General features: G+C 51.4%; 1 protein-coding gene across 1 annotated transcript in view; it reads left to right on the forward strand.

Annotated features, from left to right (window-relative positions):
• FCGBP (Fc gamma binding protein) overlaps positions 1–16908 on the forward strand; it is a 213687-nt gene that overhangs the window by 125862 nt on the left and 70917 nt on the right. The window lies entirely within an intron of this gene.

Genomic DNA, 16908 nt, shown 5'->3' on the forward strand with positions numbered 1-16908 from the left:
TATCTATTTGTCCATCCCTGCCTCCCAATGTACACCCTTCCATCTATCTACCTATCCACCTACCCCTACCCCCACCCCAAACACACCCCTCTGTGGGTCTGTCTAGCTGTCTGTCACAGTTTTCAGACTCAATGTCAAACTCCTACCCCCTTATTTCGGCCCCTCATTCAGTGACCTCCCTTTAGGGGCTCTGGGTGACCCCAGGGACCTTGTCCGGACCTGTGGGTATCCAACAAGGCCATTCAGTGAGGTGCCAAACACACACTGCCTAAATCTGCACCGGCTTATCTCACCCTGCACCTGTCGCTGCTGTCCTGGGCAGCCCATTTGACTTCCCGGGAGCTCAGAGAACTGGGGGTGGGGGAAGGAATTCCAAATGCCAGGCTTCCAGCCCCATGCCTGGTGAGACAGAGCCGAGGGGTGGCTGGTGGGGTGAGAAAGAGAGGAGAGAATTGGACTTACCTCTTCTGTGCACCTGGCCAGCCCAGAACCGGAGCCTGAGGGCTTTATATAGCAAAAGACACCCTGCCCCGTATTTTAAGGTGACACCTATGGAGCAAGATATTAGTCACAGCTTCCTGGAGTGCCAGGACATGCAGGGCATGTGTCTGCTGCTGCTGGCCAGCCTGGGGAGACAGGCACGTGCTAGATCTCCTCCAGCTAATCGGCTAAAGGAGTGTGGACATTGCAACACAGGTGAGCTAGTGGCCTGAGCCCAAACCCTCCTGCTCCCCTGGGTCCAAGTTCAGGTGGCTAGTCTGAGCCCGTACTTGTGCCACAGCATCTACACGGTTGTTCTATAGCATCTGAGACCAGTGTCTCATTGCGCCGGGCGCTGCACAGACACGCAGTAACCGAGATCAGGATCTCGCTGCGCCGGGCGCTGCACAGACACGCAGTAACTGAGATTAGTGTCTCATTGCGCCGGGCGCTGCACAGACACACAGTAACCGAGATCAGGATCTTGCTGCGCCAGGCGCTGCACAGACACGCAGTAACTGAGATCAGTGTCTCATTGCGCCGGGCGCTGCACAGACACGCAGTAACCGAGATTAGTGTCTCATTGCGCCGGGCGCTGCACAGACACGCAGTAACCGAGATCAGGATCTTGCTGCGCCAGGCGCTGCACAGACACGCAGTAACTGAGATCAGTGTCTCATTGCGCCGGGCGCTGCACAGACACGCAGTAACCGAGATTAGTGTCTCATTGCGCCGGGCGCTGCACAGACACGCAGTAACCGAGATCAGGATCTTGCTGCGCCAGGCGCTGCACAGACACGCAGTAACTGAGATCAGTGTCTCATTGCGCCGGGCGCTGCACAGACACGCAGTAACCGAGAACAGTGTCTCATTGCACCGGGCGCTACACAGACACGCAGTAACCGAGATCAGGATCTTGCTGCGCCGGGCGCTGCACAGACACGCAGTAACCGAGATTAGTGTCTCATTGCGCCGGGCGCTGCACAGACACGCAGTAACCGAGATCAGGATCTTGCTGCGCCGGGCGCTGCACAGACACGCAGTAACCGAGATCAGGATATTGCTGCGCCGGGCGCTGCACAGACACGCAGTAACCGAGATCAGGATATTGCTGCGCCGGGCGCTGCACAGACACGCAGTAACCGAGATCAGGATCTTGCTGCGCCGGGCGCTGCACAGACATGCAGTAACTGAGATCAGTGTCTCATTGCGCGGGGCGCTGCAGACATGCAGTAACCAAGATCAGGATCTTGCTGCGCCGGGCACTGCACAGACACGCAGTAACCGAGATCAGGATCTTGCTGCGCCGGGCGCTGCACAGACACGCAGTAACCGAGATCAGGATCTTGCTGCGCCGGGCGCTGCACAGACATGCAGAAACCGAGATCAGTGTCTCATTGCGCCGGGCGCTGCACAGACACGCAGTAACCAAGATCAGGGCTCCATCAAGTCAGTTACTGCAGAGACACCCACTGAGAGACAATCCCTTGCCCTAAAGAGCCTACAGTCAACACAGATATAGTGGGATGGAAGATATAGGCACCCAGGGGAGAAGAGACATGCCTAAGGTCACAGGGTACATTAGTAGCACAACTGGGAATAGCAGCCCATCATGCAATCTATGGCAGTTCTGTCTCGTCTGCCATTAGTCCATTTGGTGACATCAGCACCGCTGGCTGCCAGTTTCAAAGAAAAACATTTTTCACCCCCAAATACCTCCCCTCATTGGAATTTTTCATGAAAACATTTGGATTTCTTCCTCCACCCCCAAAAAATTATTTTGGGGGAAATTTTTCTGTGGAAACGTTAAACAAAAATGGTTTCTTATTGGTCTTTCTAAGAGACACAGAGAGAGAGAGAGAGATTTGCATGTAGAGGATAGATAGAAAGACACAGAGAGAGATTTTTTTTGGTTTGTTTGTTTCTTGAGTTTTGAGAAGCCAGAATTTTTTCTACTAAATTTTCCATGGAAAAAATTCCCCTTTGACAGTTTGAAATTTGTGTTCTGCAGGACATATAAAACTGTAACAAAAAATTTAATTCCATTTCAAATTCCATTTGATTCAAAAAATGAAAACAGTTGTTTTATTTCCACTTAAAATATCATTTAATGTTGGATTTGGAAAGAAAAAAAATTGTTTTTTCCCCTCCTTTTATTTTGTCACCTGGAAAAGGAGTTTAAAAAAGGAAAAGGAAATGCAAGAACTACTTTCCTACATCAATTATTTTTTTCAAGAAGACAAGTGTGTGGGGGGAAATGTAAGTTGTTTCACACCTTTTTCCATTGGAAAATAGGAAAATTGTCAGAATCAACATTTTCCCACAGAAAATTGCAATGAACTCAGAGCTGAAGCTAGGAAAATTTCCCAGGTCACAAGTTCTGAACTCTGTGTGCGTGTGATCACTGCCCTCTACTGGAGGTAATCAGAACTGTTTCATTGACGATAAAGGCATTTGCACCAGTTTAATTAAATCGATTTCAAACCCCATATGGAAAGCAGGGCAAGCTTGGTGTGTAGACAAGTCCTGAGTACATGAGGTTAAATCAATGCAGGCAAATGAATCCCATATCAGTGCGTCTACACAGGATATGGCACCTGTTTAACTACATCCAAAAATTGATGTAATTAATCAATTCATAAAATCAAAGGGAACCAGAGTAAAATTCATGGCTGAGCCCTGCTCCTGCTAGAATTTCATATCAAATCCAGTAGGGAGCCCTAAGGGTTAACAGAGTTCGCTCATGCTTTTCTCACAAAATATGTAGAAACTAAAGCTGGCTGGGAAATAACTTTCTCTAACCACTAGACTCCCAGCTTCCCCTGCCCTACCCATTATACCCCACACCCCTTCCAGGGCTGGGATCAGAACCCAGGAGCTCTGACTCCCAGCTCCCTTGTTCCAACCCACTAGATCCCACTCACCTCCCAGAGCTGTGGCTAGATCCCCGGAGCCCTGGCTCCCAGCACCCCCTCCTTGAATCATCACCCCCCCCCCCCCGCCATACACACTAATTCAGATTCATGGGTTTTTTTAACAACCACCCCCTAAACATTTTCACCTAAAATTGCAATTTTGGGGGCAAAAACTTGTAGAAAAGGCATTTTTCATGAGGGGGAGTGGGAGTTCCAATAGAAAATTTTTGCCCAAGTCCCGTATAAACCACCCCCTGGCCGGCCTTGCTGCCTCTTAAGCACTTTTCCCTCTTAAGTGCTTGCCAGCCAGATCCAAACAAAGGGACCAGTCACTGGAATGTCAGAGCTTCCTGCAGAGGAAAGACTCTGTGGTTTGTGCTGATATACATATCACAAGCGGATATCTCAACAGAGCAAACATTCAGGCAAATGCAAATGACGCAGTGGGACCATGTCCCTGGACAAAGCTGCCCTTGGTTGCATAGGTCAGGTGCAGCACGGCAGTAAATCACGCCAGGCCTGGCCAGTGATCAGTTGCTAAGTGTGAAATGCAAAGCAAAGGGCTGGCTGGGGATGGGACGCAGAGATTTGCATGGCTAGGGAGCGGGCTGAAATGGCAAGGCTGCAGGTAGAACCCAGGAGTCCTGCCTCCCAGCCTGCCCTGTTCTAACCAATAGATCCCACTTTCCTCCCAAAGCTGGGGATAGAATCCAAGAGTCCTGGCTCTCAGCCCCCACCCTCTCTACCCAATAGACTCCATTCCCATCCCAGAGCCAGGGATAGAGCCAGGAGTCCAGGGTCCCAGCCCCCCTGCTCTAACCCACTAGACCCCACTCCCTGCCCAGAGCTGGGGATAGAACCCAGGAGTCCTGGCCCCCAGCCCCCTGCTCTAACCCACTTCCTTTCTAGATCTGGAGTTAGACCACAAGAGGGGTGACCACTTAACTAGACATGGGGCCAGAGAGAGCAAATGAGTGTGAGAATGAGTCTTTAGCCCCGGGGGTTAGGGTAGCCACCCCTCCCCTGGCAGGAGAGAGACCTGGGCCCTGTCTTCCTGCTCCAATAACTCTTCCATTATCCATGCCGAGAGCTACAGGTCCAAACAGCAGAGTGGGGGGGCCCGGCCTCAGAATGTCCCATCGGCAGTGGGTAGAGCAGCCTCCTGAGCGGTGGGAGATCCTGGTTTCACTCCTTCCTCCCTCTCTGGCAGCTGGGGGAATTGAACCTGGATTCAGTTATAAGTGAGGGAGGCTCCACCATCTCCTCCTTCACTGGCCAGGTTGTGTGGGGCAGCAGCCGGCCCCACCTCATTCCCTCAAGCAGCAGCGCGGGCCCCGAGCCTGTCTGACCCCAGGCAGCTGGCTCCAGGCTGTGGATCGCAAGCGGAGAGCGGGCACCGTGGCAAAGGACGAGATCCTGGACAAGCCTGACTGAGTTAAAATCGTACTGAATTCAGCTGGCCTGGATTGAATTTATGGTTTATGGTGAGCGTGTGTGACTTTCCCCTCTGGGGTATCTGGACCGGTGATCTGCTAGGTCACTCCAATCCTTGACTCTGGGAGCCAGCCTTACCCTGCTCTGCTGTGAGAACCCCCACTCCTGGGCTGTTCACGCACAGCCTCTAGCATGTAAGCTGCTCCTTGGATTGTGCAACCGAATGACACTAGCCAATATCTCCGGTCCCCGACACAACCCAAGGAACCTCCATCTTGCAGTGTCCATTCATGCCCACTGGATGCTGCAAGCTTATATGAGAATGTCTGTGACGTTGCAGTCTATATAATTTTATAAAAATATGCTAATGAGTAAATATAATGTCACTGGAATATGCTTCATGCAAAAGGTCTCTTGTAAGGTATCATTACAAAGCTTATAATCTACTGAGTGTGATCCTCCTATTTGTATAAATGTATCACTCTTGTATCTGAAACTAGAAATATGAAATAGTGTGGGCCATTAATGGTGGTTTGGAATCTTGATGACTCCCATTAACGAGGACAATTGTCTGCAGATGGGTGTGTTTTACCAGTAAGTCTTCCTGTATACGTGTATGCTGGCAAGTGGGCAATGAAGTGGTCTTGGCACATCGGGTGGCAGCTCCCAAGGGGGTTTCTGTGATCCAACCTGTCACAGTGGCGTAGTCGAGCAGGATCTGTGCGCAGCTGATTGCTTTGAGATACTGGTAGTGCTTTTAAGTAAGTTTTAAGTGTGGTGGCTGGAGAACAGACAAAGTGGTTACTGGTTTGTTATTTTCTGTTTGCTTATTTCAGATAAGGGAAGTAGGGACAGAAAAGGAAGCAAAATAAACAAGATTAAAGATCAGAAGAAGCTAGAACTATACAAGTTGCAAATTGCCCAGAAAAGCTAAACATTGGGCTCTGGGAAAATCTCTGTTAACTAAGAAGCCCCTGAGCTGAGTGCATCTCAGTTTCAGTGAACTGCAGACAGGTGTGGCCCAGTCTTTGTGTCTGTGCTGAAGCTGACTGGAGTGTCTAACGTAGCAAGACAGGAGGGGAGGGGTGCCTGTTCTGGCAGGAGGGGGTTCTCTGTGGTATCCCAGCTCATCGAGTGACGATCTCAAGGAAAGACAAATAAAAATTAATGTACAATTTGCCCGGGAAAAGGCTGCCCTGGAAAAAGAAAAGGCTGCCCACCAGCCTGAACTTAAGAGACAAAGCAATTAAGACCCAGAAGCAGGAACTGGCTGTATTGGAGTGGAAGAGGGGCACAGAGACATGTATCCTGGAGCTGGAAGTTGGGGTCCTGGTAACTGCTGTGGTGGGAACAAACCCAACCTAAGTGAGGGGGGGGGGGATTTTGCTGGCCAGTGAAAGGTCTGTCATAGCTGGTAGCTGTGAGCCTACAGCTGGATCAGGGTCTCTTTCCCTTTTGGGGGACACAGGAGTGTCTGCCCCATAGGGGAGCCCCCAAATGAATTTTAGGTATACTGCCTCTGCCATGGACAGTGTCCAAGTCTCTGGCAGTAAGTTCAGAAGGAGGGTGTGACGTTGCAGTCTATATAATTTTATAAAAATATGCTAATGAGTAAATGTAATATAACTGGAATATGCTTCATGCAAAAGGTCTCTTGTAAGGTATCATTACAAATCTTATAACCTATGAGTGTGATCATCCTATTTGTATGTATGTATCATTCTTGTATCTAAAGCTAGAAATATGAAATATAACTCTGAGGGCCTATTGTAATTATGCAAAGTGTGGGCCATTAATGGTGGTTTGGAATCTTTATGACTCCCATTAACCAGGACAATTGTCTGCAGATGGGTGTTTTTTACCTGTAAGTCTTCCTGTATACGTGTGTGCTGGCAAGTGGGCAATGAAGTCTTGCAGTGACATGTGATCATGTCACCTGAACTGGAATCCATCTTTAACCTGGTGTCTTTCCATTGAGAAGGAGGGGGTGGAAACCCAGAGAGAAACAAAGGATTCCCGCCTTATGCAAAAGATATATGAAGGGGTGGAACAGAACAAAGGGGAGAGAGGAGCCATCATGAAGAATCCCCTAGCTACCACCTGAGCTGGAACAAGGGCTGTACCAAGGAAATGAATTGTGCCCAGGCCTGGAAGGTGTCCAGTCTGAGAAAAAAACTTACTGAAGCATCTCTGAGGGTGAGATTATCTGTATTCAGTTTGATTAGACATAGATTTGCGCATTTTATTTGATTTTGCTTGGTGACTTACTTTGTTCTGTCTGTTACTACTTGGAACCACTTAAATCCTACTTTCTGTATTTAATAAAATCACTTTTTACATATTAATTGACCCAGAGTATGTATTAATACCTAGGGGAGCAAACAGCCATGCATATCTCTCTATCAGTGTTATAGAGGGTGAACAATTTATGAGTTTACCCTGCATAAGCTTTATACAGGGTAAAACGGATTTATTTGGGTTTAAACACCATTGGAAGTTGGGCATTTGAGTGTTAAAAACAGAAACACTTCTGTTAGCTGCTTTCAGGTAAACCTGCAGCTTTGGGGTAAGTAATTCAGACCCTGGGTCTGTGTTGGAGCAGATGGGAGTGTCTGGCTCAGCAAAACAGGGTGCTGGGGTCCTGAGCTGGCAGGGAAAGCAGGGGCAGAAGTAGTCTTGGCACATTGGGTGGCAACTCCCAAAAGGGTTTCTGTGATCCAACCTGTCACAATGTCAATTTAACAAACAAATTGATATGTACCAGGCTTGTTATCCCAAGGGGAGTCTCTGACACGCTTCAAATCAAATGCACTGCTTCAGGTAGAATAAACAAACAGATTTATTAACTATAAAGATCGATTTTAAGTGATTATAAGTCAAAACATAACAAGTCAGATTTGGTCAAATGAAATAAAAGCAAAACGTATTCTAAGCTGATCTTAACACTTTCAATGCCCTTATAAACTTAGATGCGTCTCACCACAGGTTGGCTGATTGCCCTTCAGCCAGGCTCTTCCCTTTGATCAGCGCTTCAGTCACTTGGTGGTGATGTCTGTAGATGGAGGTAGAAGAGAGAGGAAGAGCATGGCTAATGTCTCTCCCTTTTATCATGTCCTTTCTTCCCTCTTGGCTTTTCCCTCCCCCCATTCAGAGTCAGGTGAGCATTACCTCATCGCAGTCCCAAACTGACCAAAGGAATGGGGGTGGCTCATTCGAGAGTCCAACAGATCCTTTGTTGCTGCCTAGGCCAGTGTCCTTTGTTCCTGTGAAGCTGGGCTGGGTTTGTCCCATACATGCCCTGATGAGGTGTGAACTGCCCCTTTGCTCTTGGGGAGTTTTTGCTTGGGCTTGCTTTAAGCCATGAGGACATATTGTCAGCCTCATAACTATATACATGAAATTACAACCCATAACGTTACAATAACAACAATTACTATAACATCACTATAATAACAATGCTCAGTGCATCATGAGCCTTCCAAAGACACCCGACATGACAAACTTTGCATGAGTTACCACAGAATCATATTATAAGGATGAACATGGGGCTGCTGGATGTTCCCCCAAGGTACAGAACATCACAATGTGTCTAATGTCAGCCTTGGGGAAATGGTAGGACTTTCAAAGGACTCCTCAGGACAACATGTGTGACGTGTGTTTCCTAGGAGGTACTAGGGAGCCTAAGAGATACTTGGAGGCCTTTTGAAGCTACACCCTGCAGAGAAAGACCCATCACCCAGTGATCACCTGCTCCTGGAAAGTCCCACTCAAAGCCCCCCCCCAACCTGTATAAAGGAGGGATTAAACTGGCCACGAGTGGGTTGGCTCTGAGCTGAGGTTGTTATGAGCTTGTTGAAACTTTGGACCACAAAAGAGACCGTTTTGCGGGGCTGGCAAGACACCTGCCAGAGCTCGTGCTGGAGACAGCTGGGGGGAGGGGGGAATCTCCTTACGTGGGTAGTTCTTTTATTGTTTTAATGTGTTTTCTCTGTCTTGCTTTTGCCCTCGGAATAAATGTGCTTGCTTAGGGCAAGCTGTGCGGTAACTTGCAACTGTAAACAATTGCTCTGTTATTAGTATCTGGAGAGCAAACCAAGTGCAGAGAGAGGCTGGCCATGAAGGCAGGCTGCTGGAGGTACCCCCGTCAGGAAGGAGAGAAACCCAGGTCTCTGCCCAAAATGGCTGGGGAGCCGGAAGGCTGAGGGTGGCTGCCCTCCATGGACCATACAGAGGGACATACAGCTGCAGTTCCCTCACCTGTCACGGGGGCCTGCCTGCAGCTTGGATTTCAAACTCTGTGAGAAGGGTAGGACCCACCTGGTGTGGTAGCTTTCATGGATCCCCTTCTCAGGCACCTCTCTCACCCTGACTGAGGCGTAGGAGCAGCCTCACCTCCCTTGGGCTTTGTGCATCATTGGGTAGGGGCCCCTGGGATTTTCTAGGGTGCTGTGATGCTCAGCGATGCAATGCCTCCGTCCCGCCGGGGATCCTACCCGTAGCCACCGTGTCAGGTGTGACCAAGAACTGCATGTGGCCCTGACCCCATTGAAATCAGGGGGTGACTCCAGATTGACTCCAGAGAAACTGAGATCATAATCCTTTCTCTGCTCCTGGGATCGAAGGGCACTGTGTTCCTGTCCTGCTAGCCTGGCCGTGTTTAGCTGACCCAGCTCCTGTGCCGGCCTGGGAAGCTCTGTAGCTCCAGGGAAGTATAGTCAATAAACGCAGGCTGCCAAGGCAAACCGCGGAGCGCGGGGAACATGCTTTGTGGTATGAGTGTGCCTCCCACATGGTTTTGGCCAGAACTGCCCGGATCCTGCAGACACGGAGACGTCTGTGCTGGACAAGTGGTAGGGCCTGATCTGACGGCTCTGGGCCCGATCCCCCCTCACTCACAGCAGGGCCACTGCTCCGAGGCTTGTTCTGCCCTGCCTAGCACTGGGTGTTCTCATTAATACTGACACATCATGTCCCCCAAGCCGGTCCCGGGATCGGAACCTGCGCTCCCTAGAGGGGAAAGACCCAGCGCCCCACTCTCCACCCCCCTGAGTCAGCTCAGTGCTCTGCCTTGATGCTGGGAAAGGCCCCGTTATCAGATTCCCCATTCAATAGAAGTGAAGAGGAAGAAAGGCCGAGTGTTTACTTTGCAATGCAGAGATTACAGCTGATACTTAAAGAAGGAAGGAATTCAGCCCCTGGGATGATTGAATGAGCGGGGGCTGGGGGCTGGAATGCGGCCCAGCCAGGTTAGGGGACTGGCTTTTCCAAGGAACTGAGTATTTGCCTCTGTAAATAACCTGAGCTCCAAAAAGCAGCTTGAATAAACAGGTCCGGCTCTGAAAGGGCTGGGGGAAGAGGCCTCCAGGATTTGCACCTGGACCCGCCATGTGATTTCGCAAGCTAATGTTTGTGGATTATTGATGGTCAATGATTTCATACTGTGATACTCGGCTTAGAGGGGAGGATTTTCATTCGGAGCGATCGCATCTCCTTACAAACTGAGAGGGGTATTGTTATCCTGCTGCTCTAATAACACCAGTTGGATCACACAGGGGACTGAACTAGCAACCTGTAAGTCTACGACCACGGACCAGCTCTGCCTAAGGCAAAGGAGCAGTAGCTTAAAACTGTGGTTTTCAACCTTTTTTCATTTGCAGACCCCCTAACAAATTTCAGATGGAGGTGCAGACCCGTTTGGAAATCTTAGCCATAGTCTGGGGACCTCCAGGGGTCCGTGGACCATAGGTTGAAAACCACTGGCTTAAAAATAAAACAGCTGATGGGAGAGCTGCTGTGCAAGGTTTTGCCACTAGCAGGCAAAAGAGCCATACTGGGTTACTGGGGCTTTCAGATGAGTGGGGAAACTGAGGCTCAGAGAAGGCTCTTGTGTGGAGAATGGGTGTCAGCACACCTGTCAAAAATTGTTGACTCTCAGCACAAAGAACAACATTTATCCCCAGACTGACTCCCAGCCCTGCACTTTGCCCTAACCCCCCATGACTAAACCCCACTCTCCCCCTGCCCAAAGCGGGGGTAGAACACAGGAGTCCTGGCTCCCAGTCCCCTGCTCTAACCTACTGGACCCTACTGCAGGCCCTAGGATCCTGGTCGCGGTCGGGTCTGTGCAGCGCTCAGCACACCGGGGGCCCTGGTCGCGGTTCGGCCCCAATACAAACTCTGATGAGGATGTTGGGACTCAGATTCTCTTATCCTATCTTTTGTAAGGTTCCCTCACGTCCCTTTTCCTTTCATCTCAGGCTCTGAGCACAAGGGTACAATTGTCAGCCGAGTGGGGCAGAGACGCTGGCTAGCTGCACCCTGGACAGGCACAGAAGTGAAGAGGAATTCAGGGGACAGTGGGATCCAGTGGGTGGACAGAGAGAGAAGACAACAGACCCAGGGTGCAAACTGGACATAGGCAAAAGGCCCTGATTCAACGCTCCCTAATGCTAGCTCAGGGAGCCGGGGAATGGGACATGGGCTGTCACGCTGACTGAAGTGCCTCACAACAGTGAGTGCTACCTCAGGGCAGAGTGTCAGAGAACAGGGCAGACACCCCATGTAGGTGGTATGGTCTATGATTAGATTTCACCAATCCAGTGACAAAGGTGAACTCCTTGATCATTGTACTGTCCTACCATGGAGTCACACAGTCCCCTTATACTCTCCAGTCTGTCTGGCCACCCAGACAAACTGGACTTTGTGATAAAAGGTCACTTACACCAAAAATCACACTACATCAGGTTGCTCCCAGTCCCAAGAGACCAGTCACTTACCCCCGATCAATGGGTACTCTAGATCTTACACCACAGACAATGCTGGCGGCCAGTTCTACAGTAAACTAAGTAAAGGTTTATTAGCTAAGAAAAGGAAATGAGAGTTATTGAGGGTTGAAGCAGGTAAAATATATGCACAGGTGAGTCACACTTTGTAATTCCAGCTGGTGGCAGTGATGTAATAAATAAAGTCTTTTCAGAGTACCCAGATTGTCTCTGGGGATCTCTGCTTTGTATCCGATACAATTCCCTGTAAGAGTCCAAACACTCCCGAGATGCAGGATATTTCCTTGAATCCATTCTTGTAGCTTCTTCTCACAGAAACCAAATTGACAGTGTCACTACCCGCGTGGGCTTTTCCTTTGATGGCAGAGAGTGAGGAACGCATTTTGAGTCTTTGGCCTCCGCTCATCACACACAATAACCACTTGCTTTAAATTAGCACTTTTCTGCTAAAGTTTTTCATTTGCATTCCACAAGTCTTCTTTCTTGTTTGATGGTTACTTAGTTACAGGGCTATACACAATGTAAAATGTTTGTTACTACATTATAATGGGGTACAGATGAGTGAAAACAATGCAAGCAACATCCCATTAGTTTTCGTGAAGCTTAAACACCAAATACACTCGTATACATTTAACAACCACTAATATACTAGACTAGACTAATATACAAGTGTCACAGAGCTGATGCTCTGGAACTGCTCTGAATGAAGCCAATGAGGACTCTGTTTTACCATGCCTCCGCTCTCTCACTGTCGCCAGGGCAAGAAGCCTACACAGCTAGGGCCTCCCAGAGGATTCAGGGGGCCTGGGACAAAGCAATTTCAGGGGCCCCTTCCATAAAAAAAAGTTGCAATACTATAGAATACTATATTCTCGTGGGGGCCCCTGCGGGGCCCGGGGTAAATTGCTCCTCCCCCCCCCCCCCGGGCGGCCCTGGGAAAAATAAACATTTAAAAACCTTCCGCATCTCAGCACAAACCCAGTTTTGAGAAAACTTCTTTTCAAGTCACCTTTACAAGGTATCACTGGTTCTCAGCACTAAAGCTCATTAAAAGGGTTGGACAAATAGTTTCCGTCAAAACTTTTTTTGGATCGAAAACTAGAGGTTTTTAAAAAGCAGAAAAAATCACGGACAGTGTCTGCTTTCCTTCAAAATTTGTTGTGTTTTTTTTTTTAATTGAAAAACTGAAATTAGTCTGCCAAAACCTGAACATGGTTTGGGGTTTCAGAAGTGTGTGGCCAAATATTTGCTGCTTGCTGTGTTTGATTGTTTAAAGAAACAATAAAAAAATTTTGCTTAAAAAAAATCCAAAACTTTTGAACCACCTCAGTTTGTGACCAAACGCCTGAGCCCATCCAGTCAGAGATTTTTCCAGGTTTCTGATACTCTACTGGCTTCCTTGACTCATATCTGTCTCCATAACTTTGGGTTCATTTAGGTTAGAACGTAAGAACATAAGAATGGCCATACTGGGTCAGACCAAAGGTCCATCCAGCCCAGTATCCTGTCTGCCGACCGTGGCCAATGCCAAGTGCCCCAGAGGGAGTGAACCCAACAGGTAATGATCAAGTGATCTCACTCCTGCCGTCCATCTCCACCCTCTGACAAACAGAGGCTAGGGACACCATTCCCTACCCATCCTGGCTAATAGCCATTAATGGACCTAGATAAATTCATGGAGGTTGTTTCATAGAGACTGGCTCCATGGGGTCCCGCACAAACTGGAGACGGTTACTGTGGGTTTGTCTTAGTATAGTTTATGGACATACTCCATGAACTGAGCATTTGAGCTTGTTCCAGAATCTGGGATGAGCCTATGTTGTGAAAACTGAAATGCTCAAAATAGCACATGCATGTGAATGGACACAGGGTGCTAAAATTAAATTAACCCAGGGGTTCTCAAACTGGGGGTCGGGACCCCTCAGGGGATCGCGAGGTTATTACTGGGGGTCACGAGCTGTCAGCCTCCAACCTCAAACCCCGCTTTGCCTCCAGCATTTATAATAGTGTTAAATATATAAAAAAGTGTTTTTAATTTATAAGGGGGGGTCGCACTCAGAGGTTTGCTATGTGAAAGGGGTCACCAGTACAAAAGTTTGAGAATCACTGAAATAACCCCTCTGGAGCCTCGGGGAATGCGGGGGTGGGGGGTGGGGGGTCTCCCTTGGTAGGGTTGGGAAGGAGATAGGTGGTGTAGGATATTGCTCTTCTCATGTGATCCCTCCCCCATGGCTCTCTTGGCTCTATGACTGTTAATCTAAAGTGGCTAATTTTCAATGAAGCTACCCTCCCCTGACATGAATCTCCCTATGGCACTGAAATTAAATGTAGACTATAATTTGGCATTTGAGAAGTGAAAGGGATGGTAGCCCTAAGGGAAAAGATAACAGCTTGGCTCATTGTGTTAAATAGCTGTCTGCAAGCCTCAAACTGCTGAATGAGCTTTAGGGTAGGGAAGGCTGTGCCTCCCCAAACAGCCTGGCCCTGCCCCCTATCTGACCCCCACCCACTTCCTGCCCCCCGACTGCCCCCCTCAGAATCCCCGACCCATCCTGCTCCTTGTCCCCTCACTGCCCCCCCTCAACCACCACCCCGGGACCCCACTCTGCTCCCTGTCCCCTGACTGCCCCGATCCCTATCCACCCCCCCGCCGAGTCCTGACAGACCCCCGGAATGCCCACGATCCAACCCCCCATTCCCTGACCACCGCCCCCACCCAGCAGCGCTGTCCGGAGCAGGAGCAGCCCCAGACCCCGGTTCAGGCTCCAGCCCGTTTGAACGGTCATCCAGTCAGGGGTCCCGCCCTGCCCAGCAGCTCGTTTGTCCTCCCGGCAGCGGACAGCGCTCCTGGGTTACCCCCGCCTCTCCCCTCTCTCAGAGCCTCAGCGCGCCGCGTCCAGGAGCTGCCCTGGCCCCTGGACAGCGCTGCAGCGGCGTGGTTCCGGCGGGACCAGAGCTCGCAGCCCCGCCCTCTTACCACGCGGCTCTGACTCAGTGGGAGGAGCTCAGGCCCAGCTGGAGCCACACCGCTGCAGCGCTGTCCAGGGCCGCTCTGATGTGGCGCGCTGAGGTGCCGGGGGATGGGGGAAGGCGGGGCCGGGGGAGCCTCAGACATTCTCGTGGGGCCGGGGGCCCCTGCGGGGCCCGGGCCTGGGGAAAATTCCCCACTTCCCCCCCCCCCCCCGGGCGGCCCTGTACACAGCTTCGGCCTTCCTGGGTCTGATCCAGGAGCATAACAATGGGTGGGCCTGGGTGGGCCATGGCCCACTCACTTAGCATCCAGGCCCACCCCCCAGCCCAGACTCTGTTCTGGCCCCAGCTCTTGCCCAGCTCCGCCTGCCCGCCCGGTGCTCCAGCCGAGGAGCGGGGTTGGGACGCGGGGGCTTGCTCTGCTCCACCCGCCTGGAGCTCCTGCTGGGGCCAGGTGGGTGGAGCGGGGCAAGCCCCCGTGTCCTGACCCCGCTTCCAGGCTGGAGCACCAGGCGGAGCGGGTGGGGGCGCAGGAGCACCCATTTTCCTGGGGCCCCGGGTTGGCCCAGTGGCTAATCCGCCACTGGGAGGAGGGTGAGTGAGTGGCGGCCAGCGGCAGTAGAGGAGAACTTCAAAAAAGATAGGCCCGCTGCCTGGGGGAGCCGGGCCTGGCATCAGGTGGTGGAACCTGGAAGAGAGCTGGGAGCTGGGATCTATGTGTGCTGGAGAGCAGCGTCTCCTCTTGGAGCTGGGTGTGCGCCCGGGGCCCTGTGGAGCTCCTGGCCAAAGGGTCCTTCCATTGCCCCCCGCAAAACCAGCTGCAGGGGCAGGGGGAGAGGCGGGCTCCCCCATCTCTCCATCCCTCCCAACCCCCCCATAATTGCCCACCCAGCTGAAGTCAGGGCCCACCCAAATATCCTATGCTGGCTACACCACTGGTCTGACCTCGGAGCATTCAGCACCTCTGTTCACACCGTGTGCTTCCCGCAGCGAGTCCACCTGGACGGGGCTCCTGGGGAAGCCAAAGGGGCCCTGCACCCCAACTTCGCAGTCAGCCGTGACTCTCAGCCAGCGAGTAAAACAGAAGGTTTATTAGTTGACAGGTACACAGCAGCATAGAACAGATCTTGTTAACACAGAAAGCAGGAACATTCGGTGAAGCCCATCTTGGGGGGTGGGGGAACCAGAGCCAGGGCCCTGGCGCTCCCCCTGAGTCCCAAGCCAAGAGATACTAACCAGCAGGGCCGGCTTTAGCAGGTGCGGGGCCCCACGCTGGGACGCAAATTGTTTCGCGCCCCCCCCCGCCCCAACTCCACCCCGACTCCGCCCCCTCCCTGCCCCATTGGATCCCTCCCCAAATCCCCGCCCTGGCCCCATGTCTTCCCAAGCATGCCGCATTCCTCCTCCTCACCCCTCCCTCTCAGGCTTGCGCTGATCAGCTGTATGGCGGCGCAAGTGCTGGAGGGAGGGGGGAGAAGCAGGACACGGATTTTTATTTTTTTTTCCGCTCTGCCGGCAACCCCGGACGTTGCGGGGCCCTCTTAGGCGTGGGGCCCCATTCTGGGGAATTGGCCAAATCGACTTAAAGCCGGCCCTGCTAACCAGTTTCCACCAGCACAGCTTCAGTCAGCCCCCCGCTGCCCCACCTCCTTCCTTTGTCTCTTTCCCAGGCAAATAAGTCACCTGGCCTGCACCTCTCTGTTCTCCATCACCTCTGGCTGATTCTTGCAGAGAGGATGGGCCCCAGACATTCTTTGCCAGGATACAAAGTGTTGGCCATTGGGCAGCCAGCTGGCACTCACACCTGCCCTCTAGGGGTCTCTGCAACGATTACACACCCTTGTCCCACCACCCACATACTTAAGTAATACACAGGGGAAACTGAGGTACACGCAGTATTCATGCAAAATATTAAGGCTCTGTAGCGGGGTGGTTACCTGCTCCTGCCCTGCCAGGCTTGAAACAGCCCAGGAGAGGGCTGTGGCTGGGGCAAGAAGCCTGGGCTGATTGGGGAAAGTAGGCTCAGCTGTGGCCATGCCCCAATCAGGCCCAGCTGGCCCCTATAAGAGGCTGGGAGCCAGGGCCTAGTAAGTTTCCCTCTGCTTGTAGAGGGAGAAGGGTCTGGCTGCAGGGACCTAAACAAGACACATAGATTGGGAGCAGGGCTGGGGAAGGGCCAGGCGAGCTGGGAGCTCCGCCCTGGAAAGCCCCAGGCTGCAGGCCTGACTATAGGCTGAACAGGTGCAGGGTTGCAGCCCATGGGTAGGCAGAGGCAGCAGGTCCGAACCCTTTTGCCTGTGATGAGTGGCTTATGCTGCAGTCTACCC

The sequence above is a fragment of the Emys orbicularis genome, chromosome 20, assembly GCF_028017835.1.
Source record: "Emys orbicularis isolate rEmyOrb1 chromosome 20, rEmyOrb1.hap1, whole genome shotgun sequence".
Lineage (NCBI taxonomy): Eukaryota > Metazoa > Chordata > Testudines > Emydidae > Emys > Emys orbicularis.